Below are 19534 nucleotides of genomic sequence, written 5' to 3'. Positions count from 1 at the left end.
AACAGTGTGATTTCAACAATAAGTGTAGTGAGTGTCGGGAGTGGTCTGCCTCCCAATGGGAAAGGGTTGGGCGTCGGCGGAAGAAGTCTAAGCGGGATATTTCTCCTTCGAAGGGGGAAAAACCCAAGGCTTCTTCCATCGCCCAACCTTCCTCCGAAGCTCCTACTCATTCAGTCTCTTCTGAGAGACCATTGAGTAGTAGTGTAGACACATTTAATTTTGGCCAACCCCGGGCCTCGAGAGATGGTGTTGCTTCCCCTAGTGAAGCTGCCCCCACCTCTCCCCCTGGGTGAGGCCTTGTCAATGTCTTATGTATTACAATTTTGGTCGTCCTTGGGGCGTCCGAGTCTGCCCTCCAAGGACTCCTTGCTGCAGCTCATCATCCGGGGTGCAAGTGTGCTGCCCTTATCGTCGACTTCGGAGGAAGATCTTCTGGCTCTCGTAGATGTCATGGTGTTGGAGGTGTCTTCTGTGGTCTCTGCCGACTCCCCTGCCCCTCCAGACTTTCCTGCTGTTGCTGTCGACTTAGTTTCCCCCGGTCCTGATCATCCTTCGAGGGAGAAACGTAGTCCTACGTCTGTCTCCTGCGAATGTTTCCCTCCCTCGGGGGAGTTCACTCATAGAGACTCCTCTTCGAAGGACTGCTGCTGCTCATGGTCAGCTTGCTGATCCAACGGCCCCAGAGGGCGTCTCCTTCGCAGAGCTCGCCCGCCACTTCGCCTTAGAGGTCACCCTTCACCATCGGTGAAAAGGCGCCTCTTCGGCACTTCTGCCTCGTCATCGCAGCCGTCACCCGCTGAGGAGGCTCCGCTTCAGTCGTCTCTTGGCCCTCGACCTTCGCCTGTTACTGGACCTTCACCCGACAATGTTGCTACTAGTCCTCCGACTTCAGTCCTGGACCCTTCTGTAGATCGTTCGCGATCTCCATTGGTGGATGTTTGCCCTTCCAAAGGGCACATCCCTGTTCCTGTGCTACCTGCCATCTGACCTGCCGACCTACTATCACCGCTCCTGTTCCCGATACAGCCTCTTGAGGCCCTACCTAAATGCGCAGCTGTGCGCCAACACTCTTCAGCTCGCCAGCTCCCTGCAGTGCACCGGCGCTCACCAACATTTCGTTAGCGCCAGCCTGCTCATCAGCGCTCTACAACGCTTTGGCGCGCGCCTTCACCTGCTCGCCCTCAGCGCCTACCAGCGCACCAACGATCACTGGTGCACCAGAGCCCACCGAAACTATGCGTGCAACCTTGGTCTCCTGCTCACCAACGCTCTCCTAGACAACGGCTACAACTTCCGTGCCAGCACTCTCCTACACACAAACACACTCCTGTGTGCCAGCGCTCTCTTACGTGCCATCACTCTCCCATGCATGCGCGCTATCACTCGCCCGTGCGCACGCGCCAACTCTTCTACGTCCCAGTGCTCTCCTGCGCGTCAGATCTCGCCTACACGCTTGCCCGCGCGCGCACTTCAATTCTCTCCTGCTCGGCAGATCTCACCCGTGCGCATGAACCAGGTCAAGCGCCCATGTGCGCGCCAACACTTGCCCGCGCGTCGCCACTCATCCGTGCGCTACCACTCAACCTCGTGCAAGCCAGCTCTCGCCCGCACACCAGCGCTCACTGGCACATTCGTGCAGTAAGCAAAAACATCACATGGCCAGGTCACCATTGCCTCATTCCCCTCCCCGCAAACGCCTTTCAGCACTTCCGGCGGGGAAAGAGGAACAGGCCTTTATAGAAGGGTTCAGGATATTCGGAAAAAACTTATATGAAGGTTGTAAAAAATGATGAGAAAACAAACATCAAAGTGAACATTGAATTTATTATTGAACATACAATAAATTTAAAGCATAATATTATGCAGAATATAAATTAATATTAATGACACTTGATGCTGCCCCGATATCTAGGTAACTCTGGCACTAGTTACCTAACCTCCACACTCCGAATCGCTTATAACCAGTGAAAAGTTTATAAGATTCGTCGAGCAATACCATTACCATGATGCCACTGTGCATAGCCTATAAAAGATATGATACGTCTATCAGAAAATTGTACATGAAAATATTGCCTATGCAAGCGACTTAAAGTTCAGAGTAAGATTCAATAAAAAGATCTCAAAAGATATGATATATGGCAAAGCAAAATATCAACAAAAGTAAATTTTTTCTGGTTACAAGTTTTATTTTTTACGGGATTAATGACTCAGCGCTAAAATTATTCATTCAATAACTTTAAATCTCGTAAAGTGTGCCAACATTTACCGAGACCTACCTCAAAGTTATCAAGCGCCTGCTTGCTCGATATAAATCCACGGAGTTGAATCGCTCTGAAGTAATCCAGCAGCATGTGGTGGATGCCAAAGACTATGGTAGGGAAATAGAATCCCCGTCTTGGCCTCTCTTCCATGCTGCTACACAATCCATTATATGGTTCCTCTGAAAACTCACTCCCTTGGGGAATCATGCCCTCGTCTCTCCATTGCACTTTGGTGAAACTGGTGGTACTTAGCACTTCATTATTTCACAGCAATAAAAGTCCTTCAAGTGAAAAGAGTTCATTAGTAATGATCACACATTAGTTGGCAAGTTTCTAACGAAGGTCGAGTTAATCCATATTCTCTTAAGTCAAGAGAACTGCTTCCTTGGAGGGTTAGGCAGATACTGCTTGGTAAAAATTCTTACCATTACTCGTTAACTTCGTTAAATAATTCAAGAAGGGCTAAATACTATGAAATGGTCTCAAATGCCAGCACACAAAGTATTTACAGGTATTAAATAATTATTAAAGTTATTTAAAGTTACATTTGAGATCTTTTTATTTTCCAAGAGAGTTGAAAACCAAGGATTATGAAAAAAGTCAAGGTACTTTTTTCGTACTAAAAATAAACAAGATAAAGAAAACGAGAATTCAAGGATTCTGAAGTTGGAAAGAAAAGATAAAAACAATATATTTAACAAGATAAAGAAAACGAGAATACAAGGATTCTGAAGTTGGAAAGAAAAGATAAAAACAATATATTTAACACTCCCCCCAAAACATTCAGTCCTGTTATTTAAATAAAAGCAGGATTGAATTTTTAAACAAATACCAGAAGTATTTACATTACCAGAATTTTTTTTTCTAATATTTGCCAAAAATATTTAAATTACCATCACCAACAATAAATAAAAAAGCCTACACAGACAAACTTTACTGTAAAATTTGTCTGGTCTTCAGAGCACTAATCTTTGCCGCTTTACGCTTTCCCAGAATGCGGTTGTTGGCCAGATTAGAATCATTTGAGTCATTATTAGGACTGTCTTTATCTTCATTTGAAGAAACATCAGGTCTGAAAAGAAATATTAAATTAGATGAAGGTCTCTTAGTAAGTTCCCCAGTTCTGCCTTTCAGTAGGGTAACTCCAGTAACTTCCCCAAGCTCATTGAGAACTACATCATGGACTATTCCCATTGGGTATTGGTTTGGCTTACTATATGGTTCTTTAATTAGAACCACATCATTCTTTTGAAGAAGTGTATGTTTTACAGGTTTGAATCTGTCTTTCGCATTTACAGCTTGATTTGTCAAGTTACCTAAAAATTCTTCATGATAAATGTTAATCAAATGACTTCTGACTTTACGCAGTTTTGTGTAGTTTTCTTTAACTTTATCACAAGGAGAAACTAGATAGTCCTCATCCAATTCTAGATCTGGATGTCTTTGCAGCTCAGGAATTAAGTTAACTGAAACAAGGTCATAACCCCTAATTTGACACTCTGGTGTTATGGGATCAGGAAGTGATTTGTTTATATCTGTATCTCTTAATGCCTCTTTAAAAGCTATTGGCCTTCTATTCAATAAATGGACAGTCTGACATATTAAAAACTCAAAATCCCTTATATCTAAAACATTATTTCTCATGGCTCCAAATAAGCATCTCTTAGTAAGTTTCACACAACTTTTAACCATTGAACCAAGAGCCGAGTTCCCTTTGAAAAACTGTTCAAACTGAAGGTTCTTTATGCCATTCTCTTCTAGATAGAGTTTAACTTCTGGGTCTTTTAAATAATCTAGAATTACGTTGCCTCCTGCTACTAACTGAGATCCCTGATCGGAAATATACAAATTTGGTAGTCCAAACTCAAATGTATGAAGCTGGAAGGCTCTAAGATACTCTTTAACACTCAAGTCCATGCACACCTTCAGATTTATAGCTCTACTCCAAGTACATGTGAAACATATTATCCATGCTTTTACTTTTTTCCCACTGGAATGTACAAAGAAGGGTCCCATGTAATCTACAAAAATATAGCGGAAAGGAATCTCTGGGGGATTAATCCTAAAATCTCTATAACAGTGTTGATTAAGATTAACTGTCCTCTCATTGAACCTACGGCATATGACACGTGCGGATTATCCTTTTAACTACTGAAAAAAATCTAGGTATCCAAAATATCTTACGTACTTCAGCCAGTAGCCTATAGCATCCAGCATGTAAAAAACGTTCATGATAATCTAATACAATATATTTAGTTAGTAAACTATCCTTAGAAATTAGCAATGGAAATCGCATCCTTTGGTCATCTTTCAGTTTCTGCATTTTGCTACGTACCCTTAACAGGCCTTCCTGATCCACATAAACATTGAGCTGTCCAACTAACTTTGGGATATCTTTGAGCAACAGGTTTCTTGTTTCAAAATATTCAAAAATTTCAGGGAAGTGCTTCTGCTGATCTCTTCTTATTACCATCTTTGTAGTCTCTGCAAAGAAGTTATGATTAAGATCAAAACAGCTAATATGTCCAAACTTAACAGGATCCTTTAGTTTTAGTTTCATTTTCAAGTTATTAACAAAGATAAGTACTCTACGGAAAACAGAAACAACTTTATGGTAGCTAGAACATCTTGATAAAGCATCGGTATGCTCCTCAATCTTTGTAGTTATAGTACCATGATAAGACTGGACAACACCAACAGGAGAATCTTGCTTTACCGGAAGGGCAGGTATTACAAAATCCAAGATAGATTCCCTGTTCAGCTGACCTTCTGTCTCATTAAGCAGAAATTTGGGACCTGAAAAGTAGTTAGTTTTTTTAAGCTGCTTGAAAGATAAGCTGCGAGTGATGCAATCGGCTGGATTTTCACAACCTGACACAAAAGAAAAATGAATCGGGTGTTTATTACACAGTTCATTTATTGTGTGTAACCTATTTTGAACAAATACTGAACACTTCTGCATTTTATCAAGCTTGGCAGAAAACCCATGTACCCAGGAAATGGCAACGAAGCTATCCGAGTACACTATCAACTCTCTTATTTTGATTGGCATCATACAAGAAATTCCGGATAACTCCTCATACAGACATGTAATTTCTTCTACGGCCAAAGTTATTCCTTGCAGTTCCAGAGATGGCATGCTTTTAGATTCCATTTGCTTGTTTACTATCCTATTTTTTGCAAAGACAAAACTGACCTTTCCTGTGGGAATATTTTGTATGTAAATGACTACACCAAACATCTGCTTACTACTGTCTGAAAATGCCAATAGCCGGTAAGTATCTTCTCTACTCCCAAAGACTCTTGGTATCTCTGCAACAGAAGCAGCATTTGCTTGTTTGGCAATATTCCGCCATTGCCTCCTAACATCGGCATCTAATTCCTTGTCCCAGCCCAGATCTTTGTTGCACTGTAACTGATGCAAAAATAGCCTTGAACGATTAAGAATAGGGCCATTAAAGTTAAAGAGATCATACTGGGAGGCAATAGACTGCAATACTTCCCGTTTTGTTCGAGCTTGTATGTTAAGACTAATAGGTTTAGTAGATAAACTGTCTTGCTTCCTATCGCATGACAACCCAAGTAATTTTACCTTTTCATTGGTTTCTGTACTAATCTCATTATCTATGTGGTCTTCCAATGCAAAATCATTACTGATGTACTGCTGCAGGTAAAACTTGTAAGGCTCAAAAATGCTTTCTAGTTGTTGGTATGCCCAGAGAAATTCTTCAGAACTATCATAGGCAACTGCACAGTTATCCATGTAACATAGTTGATATATCATCCTCTTCAATTGTAAAAGTTTACTATCATCACAGTCTACATCTAAAATTAAAATCTTATATAGAGCAATTAACAGTAATGCAGGGCTGCATCTTAAGCCAAAACTTAATCTTAAATTTCTGTATCCCACAACGGTAAAGTCTTCCTTCTCTACCTTTCTGAACCATAGGCATAATAGCCTATTGCTATCTGTGTCATTCAAGGCAAGATTATTGAACGCTTTACACAAATCAAAACATAATAACTTCTGTCCAAATCTCAAATGTAATATAGCAGAGGAAAGTTTCTGGTTTAGATTTGGTCCTGAATATATAGCCTGATTGTGACTAATGGAAGGTTTACTAGAATCTTGCTGACAAAGATTAGACAAATACACTATCCTGCACTTTGTGGTTTCGCGATCCATTTTAAAGATGCCCATGTGAGGTAAAAAGCTATGGTTAGGGTGCTCTCTGATAAATTCGGGAAGGTTATTAATGCGCTCTATGATCCCCATACTTTCCTGTTCTTTAAAAACTTTATCCATTATCAATAGCTTATCCCTGTTATTATGCAATTTTTTCAAGTTAGACTTTAAAATTGAAACTGCCAATCCCTGATTGGAACCTAATAAATGGGCCACCTGAGGATTCCAAAATAAAGGAACAACAATTCTACCTTCTTTATCTCTCTCCATATTTTCCAGGGAAAACTTAACCAACTTCTTATTTATTTCAGAACTCCCAGAATCAGAATCATTAGGTTCAGACTTTACAAATCTATGACAACTTTCTTCTAAAATTTGGTTAGCTGCCTTGATAAGCTGAGATTCAATTATATCCCCCTTATCATCAAATACATTAATGTTAACGGGATCCACAGTATCTTTAAAAGCACAATCCGAAACAAGGCAAGTATTACCATTCCCGAAAATGCTACCAACTAAGTTGTGATCTGAAAGTTGAACCAATCCTTGAAAGCAACTTCCAACATAAGGTAAAAATGTTAAATCCTTCAATATTTGTTCCACATTACCATGTAGGTTGGCCAGGGCACCAGCCACCCGTTGAGATACTACCGCTAGAGAGTTATGGGGTCTTTTGACTGGCCAGACAGTACTACATTGGATCCTCCTCTCTGGTTACGGTTCATTTTCCCTTTGCCTACATACACACTGAATAGTCTGGCATATTCTTTACATATTCTCCTCTATCCTCATACACCTGACAACACAGATTACCAAACAATTCTTCATCACCCAAGGGGTTACTGCACTGTACTTGTTCAGTGCCACTTTCCTCTTGGTAAGGGTAGAAGAGACTCTTTAGCTATGGTAAGCAGCTCTTCTAGGAGAAGGACACTCCAAAATCAAACCACTGTTCTCTAGTCTTGGGTAGTGCCATAGCCTCTGTACCATGGCCTTTCACTGTCTTGGGTTAGAGTTCTCTTGCTTGAGGGTACACTCGAGCACACTCTCCTATCTTATTTCTCTTCCTCTTGTTTTGTTAAAGTTTTTATAGTTTATATAGGAGATATTTATTGTTGTTACTCTTCTTAGAATATTTTATTTTCCTTTTTTCCTTTCCGCACTGAGCTATTTTCCCTGTTGGAGCCCCTGGGCTTATAGCATACTGCTTTTCCAACTAGGGTTGTAGCTTAGTAAGTAATAACAATAACAATAACTCCAGCAGGAGTTTCAGAATATAGAGATTCTAAGTTTGATCCAAACAAGTGTTCCTGCTGAGGAAGACAGTATGCTGAGCGAGTGCCAAGAATTAACTGAATACTCTGGATACCACAAGACTCATTTGACAAGCTTTCGTCTGCCAACAAATAACCTCTTTCTTTGAAACCACTTACTACCTTACCTAAATTAGGAAGTTTTAACTTTACATTAATAGAAGGTATACACAGTGCTTCAATTTTTCTAATTCTATCCCCTATCTGTAAACTTACTTCAATCAGCTTAGTAGTATAGTTCTGAGTAGTGTTAATGCCATTTACTGTTAGAGAAATATTTTCCCTTACTGTGGGTAAATTATAACTGTCCACAATATCGGTCAAAATGAAGTTACACTGACAGCCACTGTCTTTTAAACATCTTAACTTTAAACCATTATCCAAGGTAGCAGTAAAAGTGGGAAGAACAGTCTGCATGTCAGAATCACTCTGGAAAGCTTCCACAATGTTAACCATTGAGCCAGATATCTCCTTATTTTCCTTAGGCTTGGATTTTGCTTTATCCTTACCCTTATCTGTACAAGATTGGCTATCTGGTTTATTTCCATCTTTATTTGTGACTTGCTTGCCATCAACAGACCGAATACACAGGAAACTGAAATGCCACTCCGAGCAATACTTACATTTATTATTGAACCTATACCTACAAAATTTACTCAGATGATTTAGGTTAGAACATTTTAGGCATCCTTTCAATTTTCTTATTATATCTATCTTGGCTTCTGCAGAGTCAAATTTGGCACACTTGTGGATAGGGTGATCAGCTGGTTTACCATCTACTTTAGTGCATATACTACAAGGCTTAAAGGTCTTATTTATTTCATACTTTACATCTACAGCTAAGCTGGTAGCTCCATGGTCATTAGCATTTGATGCTTTGGGGAAAAATTGTTTAGGTACTTCTTTAGTTTTTTTAGACTGGCTACAATAACGCTCACTAGCTTCAAAAAACTTGTCTACAATTTCATTTAACGTTGGCTTGGAGCTGTTAGTAATTTGAATCAAATGATTCTTAAATGCATCATTCAATCCTTCCCATATGAAAAACTGAAGTATATAGTCCACAGTAATTTTCAATTTGCGTATTCTTTCCATAATTAACCTAACCTTAGAGATAAATTCATATGGATCAGTGTTGTTAGAAAGTTTCAAATGGGATAACTGCCTCAAAACATTAAATTTCTGTGTGTCATCCGAAGCTAGAGCTTTCAGTAGTAATTGCTTTGCATGTGAATATCCCTGCTTATCTGCTTCCAAGGACTCTACTAAAACTAAGGGCCTGCCCGAGATCTGCTGCTTTAATAACAAGAGTTTATCGTATTCAGGGTATTCAAATTTACTTAGAGTGTCTTCATATTCTTCAAAAAATCTAGCAAGGTCCTCGTCATCAGAACTAGTGTATTTAGGCAGGGGAGTTATGGGACACTTAAGCAAACTTCTTGCGGAACTAAGAGAGTCATTCGAATGGGAAACTGATGAAGAGGGCACACTAGAGTTCCTAATAGCCACTAAGCAAGATAAAAGTTTGTCATTATAGACCTGACAGGAGTCCAATTCCTCCTCAGACCTACGTTCTTCCTCTTCGTCGTCCCATTCCTCATACTTAAGCTCTAATATCTGCTTATTCAAGTCTTTCAATTCTGGAAGCCATTGTTTAAATAGCAGGAGTAATTTCTCCCTTGCTGCACTAGTTAATGTAGGAAAACTATCCTTACGGTTAAAATGTTCTGTCACACACTTCCTTATATACTTCCTTTGATTCACTAATCTCTTAAGTTTAGACATTGTGAATATATACAACTACCTGACCTATCACAAATATAATGAATATTCAAAGGCTAAAGTATGCGTAACAAAACGAAGCTGAAAAGTAAAATTCCCTTAATCACTTTACATAATATAAGTTAACACCAAGAAATACCGATGGCATCAAAACTAGGCCAACGACGATAAATAAAGATTACCAAGGAAGCAAAGTTTCGAATATAAAAAATATCCAATGAATGCAATTCCCGAGCAAAGAACTTATTTCAGGAATATGTTAAAAAGATTAAATTTACTCAACCTTTACGATAAAGTACTAAAATGCAAAAAATAACGTAAACGTTCCACCCACAGTACAAATGGAGAGACATCGGGCAAGCATCAAAGCAAAGTCATAATATCCTGTCACGGTCGCCATATTCGGAAAAAACTTATATGAAGGTTGTAAAAAATGATGAGAAAACAAACATCAAAGTGAACATTGAATTTATTATTGAACATACAATAAATTTAAAGCATAATATTATGCAGAATATAAATTAATATTAATGACACTTGCTGCTGCCCTGATATCTAGGTAACTCTGGCACTAGTTACCTAACCTCCACACTCCGAATCGCTTATAACCAGTGAAAAGTTTATAAGATTCGTCGAGCAATACCATTACCATGATGCCACTGTGCATAGCCTATAAAAGATATGATACGTCTATCAGAAAATTGTGCATGAAATTATTGCCTATGCAAGCGACTTAAAGTTCAGAGTAAGATTCAATAAAAAGATCTCAAAAGATATGATAAATGGCAAAGCAAAATATCAACAAAAGTAAATTTTTTCTGGTTACAAGTTTTATTTTTTACGGGATTAATGACTCAGCGCTAAAATTATTCATTCAATAACTTTAAATCTCGTAAAGTGTGCCAACATTTACCGAGACCTACCTCAAAGTTATCAAGCGCCTGCTTGCTCGATATAAATCCACGGAGTTGAATCGCTCTGAAGTAATCCAGCAGCATGTGGTGGATGCCAAAGACTATGGTAGGGAAATAGAATCCCCGTCTTGGCCTCTCTTCCATGCTGCTACACAATCCATTATATGGTTCCTCTGAAAACTCACTCCCTTGGGGAATCATGCCCTCGTCTCTCCATTGCACTTTGGTGAAACTGGTGGTACTTAGCACTTCATTATTTCACAGCAATAAAAGTCCTTCAAGTGAAAAGAGTTCATTAGTAATGATCACACATTAGTTGGCAAGTTTCTAACGAAGGTCGAGTTAATCCATATTCTCTTAAGTCAAGAGAACTGCTTCCTTGGAGGGTTAGGCAGATACTGCTTGGTAAAAATTCTTACCATTACTCGTTAACTTCGTTAAATAATTCAAGAAGGGCTAAATACTATGAAATGGTCTCAAATGCCAGCACACAAAGTATTTACAGGTATTAAATAATTATTAAAGTTATTTAAAGTTACATTTGAGATCTTTTTATTTTCCAAGAGAGTTGAAAACCAAGGATTATGAAAAAAGTCAAGGTACTTTTTTCGTACTAAAAATAAACAAGATAAAGAAAACGAGAACACAAGGATTCTGAAGTTGGAAAGAAAAGATAAAAACAATATATTTAACAAGATAAAGAAAACGAGAATACAAGGATTCTGAAGTTGGAAAGAAAAGATAAAAACAATATATTTAACACACAGGATCCCAAAACTGCCTTCCTCTAAGACAGACCCACCTACAGCAGACTCCTCATAGGGAACCTTTGCTCCCTTTCCCTTCAGGGGATCTGTCTGACAGTGTGTCAGTCGGTCAACAGCCATGGTTCAGTGCTATAGTCAGAGCAGTAGTACAGGCATTCATTCCCGCTCTGTCTGGCCGCTCTTCGGAGCAGCCTATAGCTCTAGACTATCGGCAAAGAACCATGACTTCTTCCTCTCCCCTGAAGAGGATAAGAGGAGTCTCTGATGCAGTCACTTCCCCAAGGGTAAAGCTAACTCCAGTTTGACCATCAAGGCTAGCTCCTCCTGCATCTTCCTCAGGATACTCTCCCACCTCACCTCTGCCAAGGGAGTTGCGTGAGGAAAGGACCTCCTCCCTTCCACCTTTGGAGGAAACCTCCCCTCACGTGGAGAGTTCCTTACCACCAATGAAAATCAGAAGGGACACAACATCTCGGCCTTCGATGCTGGAGTCCTACCTCCTTCCTCGAAGGAGCCCGAAGACTCCAAGACTGCCAAAGTCCTCTTCTAGGATTACCAAGTCTATGGAGACAGCCAGTTACTCGAGGGATGGCTGCGACCCACCCCGGGAAGAGCTCTCGGGGATGGAAGATGGAGACTTCGCTGCAAATCCAACGTCGGAAGGAGAGCGAAGAGTCAGAACATGCATTCTGGCAGGTTCTGACTATTAAAAGGGTTCTCAATGGGTTTACCTACCCAGAGATACCCCACGGGAGGGCAAGGACATGGTCTTAAACCGCGTCTTTGGCACTCAGAAACCTTCATAGACCAGTGTAGCACTGCCCTGGTCACAAGGACTGAAGGGTACCAGGGCTAATATAGCCCTACAGATCACCGAATATGCCTCCTACCATCGTTTCGGCTCTACCAATAAGCTTCTCCCACCTCCTCATGTCCAACAGAGGAGGTATTTCGAGATTCTATGTTTAGCTCCTCAACATAGGATGAGGCGCAAAGTATGCCATGCAGGCTGCTTCATGGCTCGACCTATGGTAAGGGTCTCCAGGCTACATTGTGCGCTCCCTCAATCCTCAAAAGGAGGGACACCATCGTTGGAAAGTTTCACAAGTAGCTGCTGAAAGTGGAAGTGTCCCGTTTGAGGAATTCCATGCTTGAAGCTTCCGCTCTCTTTCTTCCCAAGGATGAGGTATTCCACGCTTGAAGGTTTCTCTCTCTTTGTTCTCAAGGAGATTGTGAGGGCTGCTGAAAGATGGAGGAAATCGTCGAATGATTCTCTGCTCCATAGGGCCATGACATCCAGGCCCTACAGAAGGCCGTCCCAGTCTTCTCGTAAACATTCCTTTCAGTCCAATGACCGGAAAGGGGGCAAGTCCTTCAGGGGAAAGAAGGGAGCTAGAGAAAGTGGTCGAGCTGGTCTCTCCCACTAGGAACGGCAATCCTCATCACCGACCCCCACCTGTGGGGGGAGGCTGCAGTGCCTTTGGAGAGGTGGCAGCATCACGGGGCAGATCCCTGGACAATTGAAGTGATTGCCATCAAGTATCGCATCCTGTTTATTCAATCTCTCCCTCCTCTGACTCAGGATCCAATCCCGTTAAGGTTCTATTCAAAGTGATCCGCAAAGAAGCTGGCCCTCTGGGCCGAGGTCCAGACCATACTGCAGAAGGGCTTTCTCCAAGAGGTCGTGGACGAATCTCCTGGCTTTTACAGTCAAATTTTTCTGGTGAAAAAGGCATCTGGTGGCTGGAGACTAGTTATCGATCTCTCTCCCCTGAACAAGTTTGTTCAACAGACTCCATTCAGGATGGAGATGGGAGGCACAGTCATTCAGGCTGTTCGACCAAGGGTCTTCATGTGCAAATTTTGATCTCAAGGACGCATACTTCCAGATCCCAATCCATCTGTCTTCCAGGAAGTATTTTAGATTCTTACACGAGGACAGGATATACCAGTTCAAGGTTCAGGTTCTCTGGAAGAGCTCACCAAGGGGGGGGGGGGGGTGTCTCTTGAGAGGCTCTCCAGCCCTCAGGTCTTTTTCTTGGCAGCAGAGATACTCAACCAGGAAAAGGTCATGAAGTATGCCATGCAGGGTACTTCGTGGCTTGATCTGTGGTTGGGAACCCTGGGAATCCTGGTATGGACCGAGGGTTTTTCCAAGGGACGTACCAGGAAAGCTTTGGAAACTTTACTTCTTTCAGCCACCCGCACCATTGAGTTTCTCGTCCATCAAGTCTTGAACTTCCATCCGGAAACGTCGAGATGCGGCGTCTGATAGATTCCATCAGCAGGTCCCAAATGCCGAGATAACTAGGCTCAGGAACTCCTCTCCAGAGGGATCCTCTCTTTTCGAGCCTTAAGACCTGGAACTTGCTGCTGAGAGACAGAGGAAATTTTACGAGGACTCCCTCCTCCATAAGGCTTTGATATCCAAGCCCTTTAAACCACCAACTCCTCAGCAATCTCGTCCAACCAAGACCTCGACGAACAAGACAGCAGCGAAGCCAGCGGTGTCCAAAGAGCCCTATCCGACCAAGGACAGGAAAGTCACAAGACCTCCAGGGGAGGAAAACACCCTAGAGGGAACGGTCGAGGCTGCAAACGCTAGGATAGGCGCTTCTTCCGCATGTCCACCAGTGGGGGGATGCCTACAAAGTTGTGGGACAGGTGGAAGCAGCTCGTGGCCTAACCCTGGACAGTCTCCGTGATTCGTTCAGGGTATCGCATTCCATTCACATCTCTCCCACCCCTGATCAGGAATCCAGTGTCAATAGACTCCTTTTTGATGGGATCAGCAAAGGGGCTAGTCCTCTGGGCAGAAAGTCCAGACCCTGTTGAAGAAGGGCGCTCTCCAGGAGGTCCTCGATAGATCTCCAGGCTTCTTCAGTCAACTCTTGATCGTGAAAAAGGCGTCTAGAGGCTGGAGACCAGTTGTCGACCTTTCAGCTCTAACATGTTTGTCAAGCAAACCACCGCTAGAGAATTATGGGGTCTTTTGACTGGCCAGACAGTACAGTATCACATTGGATCCATCTATCTGGTTACGGTTCATTTTCCCTACACACACACGCACCGAATAGTCTAGCATTTTCTTTACATATTCTCTTCTGTTTCATACACCTGACAACACTAAGATTACCAAACAATTCTTCTTCATCCAAGGGGTTACTGCACTGTAATTGTTCAGTCGCCACTTTCTTCTTGGTAAGGGTAGAAGGGACTCTTTAGCTATGGTAAGCAGCTCTTCTAGGAGGACACTCCAAAATCAAACCATTGTTCTCTAGTCTTGGCTATTGCCATAGCCTCTGTACCGTGGTCTTCCACTGCCTTGGGTTAGAGTTCTCTTTCTTAAGGGTACACTTGGGCATACTATTCTATCTCATTTCTTTTCCTCTTGTTTTGTTAAAGTGTTTATAGTTTATATTGGATATATATATTTTTAAACATAAGACTTACCTGGTAGTTATATATATAGTTTACGTCCCTGATGTCCGGCAGAAAATTTAAAACTCGCGCCAATCGCCGATTGGATAGCCAGGTGTACTACCAGTGCGCCCTAGCGAGGTACCTCGGAAACATCCCCTGTTCCCTCATTATCTTCTCTGCCGCCGTAGCGGCAACATCGTTGGATATTTCCCTTGCTGTAACCTGTATATTACAGTTATCTTGGTGATGTACAATTTACTTTTAGCCTTCGCTGGTTGGGTTTTATTTTTTATGAGTGTTAATGTTTTAACTTTGTTCATATCTTAAAAGAGGTAGGATTGGGAGTTTTTCCCCCTACTGTAAAACTAACGAACCTACTTTTTTAAAACATGATGGAGGAGATACGTTCCACCAACTCAATGAAATCACAATCGTGTGAGGTAATCTGCATAGTACATACGTAGTATGACTTGCAAAATTCTTTTATTTGCTTTTTTCTTGTAAAGAATGAAAAGGAATTCTATCCTACAATAAGTTTTTAACTTTGAATGTAAAAAAAGTATTTATAACATTTAACTTTACCGGTGGTTATATATAACTGCCGGGTGAGTGTGTTCAATATTTCTTTTTAAACACAAGACTTACCCGGTGGTTATATTTATATAACCACCGGGTAAGTATGTTTGAAGGTTTATTATATTATGAAGATATCACTGTACATGAAAATATCAGTTTAATATTTTATAAAAGATATCTTGTTACAATTTATTTAGCAAGAACTAGAGATGATACTGCATTCTCATTCAAGTTGGAAGAAGAGTAAGATCTCTCACAACGGACAGGACTAATTATGGTCTTTTGTGTAAGAGTTTAAAAGTGGAAGTTTCAGTGCTAAATTAGTGCATTGAATTTATTCAGCACAGTGGACGTCGTTATCCTAGCCTTAGACCTCTTCCAAGCTCCCCAACCCCTGGGAGAAGGAATGTCGATCAGCGAAAGGAAACGAGAGGCGTTAGCTCCCAAGCAGACGTCCTCTCGAGCGTTCCTGTTGACGTTCCCAGAACGCTCGCCCTTGCCATGGGAAAGTCAAAGAGCGTTGGACGTCAAGCTACTAACACTGCTGTTAGAGTCTTGCATTGCATCACATTTGCTTATAATAGCAATACTATAAGCCATAGATATTCGCTGATAAAAGCAATGCTTACGAACCTACAGACCGTTTTTGTCCCAGAGCGCCATTTGGCCATGAGAACCCTCTGATCGGAAGTCATTTAACCAAACGCGCCAAGCGGCGTAATGAAGATCATTTTGCTATAACGCTCGGCGCCTCGTCTTTCAGGACGCTCGGCGCCTCGTCTTTCTGGACGCTCGGCGCCTCGTCTTTCAGGACGCTCGGCGCCTCGTCTTTCAGGACGCTCGGCGCCACGTCTTTCAGGACGCTTGGCGCCACGTCTTACAAGATTTTTGTCAGAGGAAGACATTGGTGATCTCTTTTCTCCTGTTGAATTATTTGAGATTATCAGAAGATCCTAAGTCCTTTCGTCCTTCAGTTGATTAAGAAACTCATGAAAGTCTTTAATGATGAGTTTCCAGGTTATTTTGTACCTTTTGCTCCATGTTCGCCACCCTCTGATTTTACACGTGGTCTTCAATGGAGCTTTAAGGATGATGGGAGACTGGATGGAGTCTCAGAAGGACCTAGGAAAAGCAGCTTTCTTTTTTCCTCTGAATAAACTGGTACGAGATTATTATTATTATTATTATTATTATTATTATTATTATTATTATTATTATTATTATTTCTAGCCAAGCTTCAACCCTAGTTGTAAAAGCACGATGCTTTAAGCCCAAGGGCTCCAATAGGGAAAAAATAGCCCAGTGAGAAAAAGAAATAAGAAAATAAATAAATGATGAGAATAAATTAACAATAAATCATTCTAAAACAGTGACAACATCAAAAACAGATATGTCATATATGAACTATAAAAGACTCATGTCAGCCTGATCACAGGGCGAAGCAGAGTCTGACTGCTTTCGCCTTCAGGCAGTAGAGCCGGACTACTGTACACAACTTCTGGTAATCTTAGAAGAGGGGAGCAGACCTTTGGTCAGTACATCTTCTGAAGGAGGATTACAATTTCCTTTTATAGGGAAACCTACTTTAGTTTTAGCTCCAATAGATCTCTCTCCCAGATCTAGAGAGGTGTCTAAGAGGTAGGCTGTGCAATCAAACTTTATCTGAAGTTTGTTTTACAAGGAGGAAGGGGGGAAGAATGTGTCAGTTTCGGGCCGTGTGTTTTGGTCTCAGCTCCGCCCCTCTAATGTTCACGAAACTTATGCTAAATGTAGCAGAATACTGCACTCAAGAGACATCAGAGCCTCCCTGTATCTGGACGATTGGCTTCTCAGAGCTCATTATTTCGATCTTCATGAAGGATCTTAAGATAATTTTGAGCCTATCAGAAGAATTGGGTCGAGTCTCTTCTGACACCAGGACGCTTAGCGCCACGTCTTATAGGACGTTCGGCGTCTTGCTCTGTTGGCCGCTCGGCGCCACGTCTTACAGGACGCTCGGTGCCACGTCTTACAGGACGATCGGCGCCACGTCTTACAGGACGCTCGGCGCCCACCTTCCAGGACGCTCGGCGCCCACCTTCCAGGACGCTCGGCGCCACGTCTTACAGGATGCTCGGCGCCACGTCTTACAGGACTATCGGCGCCACGTCTTACAGGACGCTGGGCGTTGAAGATCTAGCATGAGGCATGACATTGAACATGAGACCTCGGTCTTTATGATGACACTAGTCGAATCGAATGTCGAGATCTAGGAAGCCTTAGTTCCGATCTCTTTGAGCACGGACGTTTTTATCGAGCGTCTAGCCTTAGAACAACACGGCGACAGAGGCGGTGATCTGGGTTCCCTTGGCGCCAGAAGTCAGAACCTTAAAGAGATGTATCCTGATAAACACAATGTCACTACATCCGTTAGATCTTCTGACTCCATCACAAAAAATACTTTATTTAAGGATGGTGATTCAGAGTCAAGTTTTTTCTGGCTTTTACGTCTCCCGTTAGAAAGGAGCAAGCCGTCTTGAAACTGCAATCTTTTCTTAAGATACAGAAGTGTTCTGCAAGGAAGGGGATGAGTATGTTGGGAACCCTCTCCCCGTTGGGACAGGGTTTTTTCCCTGGGAAGGCTGAATCTTTCTTTGTGACCATTGTTATGTCACTGTTCATCCTAGTTTTCCTGGACCAGGGTTCGTTTCCTGGCCAGTCAGAAGCTAGGAGCTATTGTCTTTGTGTGATTTTTCCTCGTCCTCTCCAATTCTACTTCAATCATTTTGGGACAAGGAGAGGATCTAGAGTCAGTATGCATCCCTTTTTGGATGCCATAGGAAGTTGCCTTCAGTGGTGGAACGATCCGGTCAAACTTCCAGAAGGTCACTCCTTTGAACAGAGGGACAGACCTTGTGTTGTGTCCTGACGCCTCGGACTCAGAGGGGGAGCAACACTGGACAGTTGGAAGTTTCGGAACTATGGACAGAGGATCAGTAGAGCTTCCTCATCATACAAGGAACTGTTGACAGTCCAGTTGACCCTCAAAAAACTTTGAAGGGTCAGTTTGGACAAAGTGGTGCAGGTCAATGCCGATAACACCACAGAATTGGCTTTCTTTACCATGCAAGGCGGAACCCACTCGAGGTCCTTTTACGGGACTGCGAGGAGTCTTCTCATCTGGGCAAAGGAGAAAAATGTAATCCTTCTAACAAGGTTCATTCAAGGGGGAAAAAAACGTATGGCAGACAGCCTCAGCTGGAGAATACACTCCATTGAGAAGTCTGCAAGAATCTGTGGCGGCTTTGGTGTCGTCCTTGTATAGACCTATTCGCGTCTTCGTAGACAGACTAGAGTCTTACTGCTCTCCAGTGCCAGTTCTCGAAGCAGTTCACATAGACGCTTTCCTGTTAGTCTGGTCCAATCTGGACGAGTACGTTTTTCCACCGTTCAATGTCCTTTACAAGGTGATACAAAGTTTGTCACACAAAGGGACCAGGTGACTCTAGTGGCCTTCTTTTGGTCCTCAATGGGATGGTTCACAGAGATACTGGAATGGATGATGGACTCTCCAAGAAACCTTCCATTAAGATTAGATTTACTTAGACAACCTCTCTTGGAAAGGTACCTTTCTAGTCGCCAAGCTCTTCATCTAACTACCTTCAGTCTATCGAAAACTCACAGGAGCTAGAGATTTTTCGAAGGAGGCAGCTAGGGCTTTTACAAGGCAATAAGGACTTCTACCATCAGGATTTATCAATCCAAGTGGGAGGTTTTAGAGAATGGTGCAGAGTCAACTCTGTTTTCTCTTCCAGTATCTTTACAACTCAGATTGCTGACTTCCTGTTGTACTTTCGAAGGAAGCTCATTTACTCTTCCTCTTCCATCAAGGGATACAGGAGTGTGTTAGCGACTGTCGTCAGGCACAGTATCTTGGACCTTTCGAATGATAAAGTCGAAACAACCAGGATTCACTAGCTTGGAGTCTGGATATAGTCCTGAAGTTTCTTATGAGTGACAGGCTTGAGCTCTTGCATCCTTCTTCATTTAAGGCCCTCACGATGAAAACTTTTTTTTTTTTTTTTTTTTTGGTTAGTCTTGCAAGAGCTAAAAGAGTAAGTGAATTCATGCGTTTAGTAAAAACATTGGCTTTCAAGATAACGAAGCTATCTGCTCATTGCAGTTAGGCTTCCGCGCCAAGAATGACCGCTCTTCTCAACTTTGACCCAAGGCTTTTGAGTTTCCGAATCTTTCGGATGTGGTTGGCAAGGAGTTGGAGAGAGTCTTGTGTCCAGTAAGAGCCCTGAAGTTTTACCTGGGCAGAATGTAA

The 19534-nt window shown here is 42.1% G+C and overlaps 2 long non-coding RNA genes across 2 annotated transcripts in view; one reads left to right on the top strand and one right to left on the bottom strand.

Moving 5' to 3' along the window:
* Positions 1–19534, top strand: part of LOC137644642 (uncharacterized) — a 402859-nt gene that overhangs the window by 45981 nt on the left and 337344 nt on the right. The gene's annotated exons all lie outside the window — the stretch shown is intronic.
* Positions 1810–2859, bottom strand: LOC137644635 (uncharacterized). Its single transcript, XR_011045169.1, has 2 exons — positions 2277–2859; positions 1810–2023 (listed from the first exon to the last, which is right to left on the bottom strand). It is a non-coding gene; the product is annotated as an uncharacterized lncRNA (long non-coding RNA).

Source organism: Palaemon carinicauda, chromosome 1 (genome assembly GCF_036898095.1).
Source record: "Palaemon carinicauda isolate YSFRI2023 chromosome 1, ASM3689809v2, whole genome shotgun sequence".
Classification (NCBI taxonomy): domain Eukaryota; kingdom Metazoa; phylum Arthropoda; class Malacostraca; order Decapoda; family Palaemonidae; genus Palaemon; species Palaemon carinicauda.
This window is presented reverse-complemented; position numbering and strand designations above follow the sequence as displayed.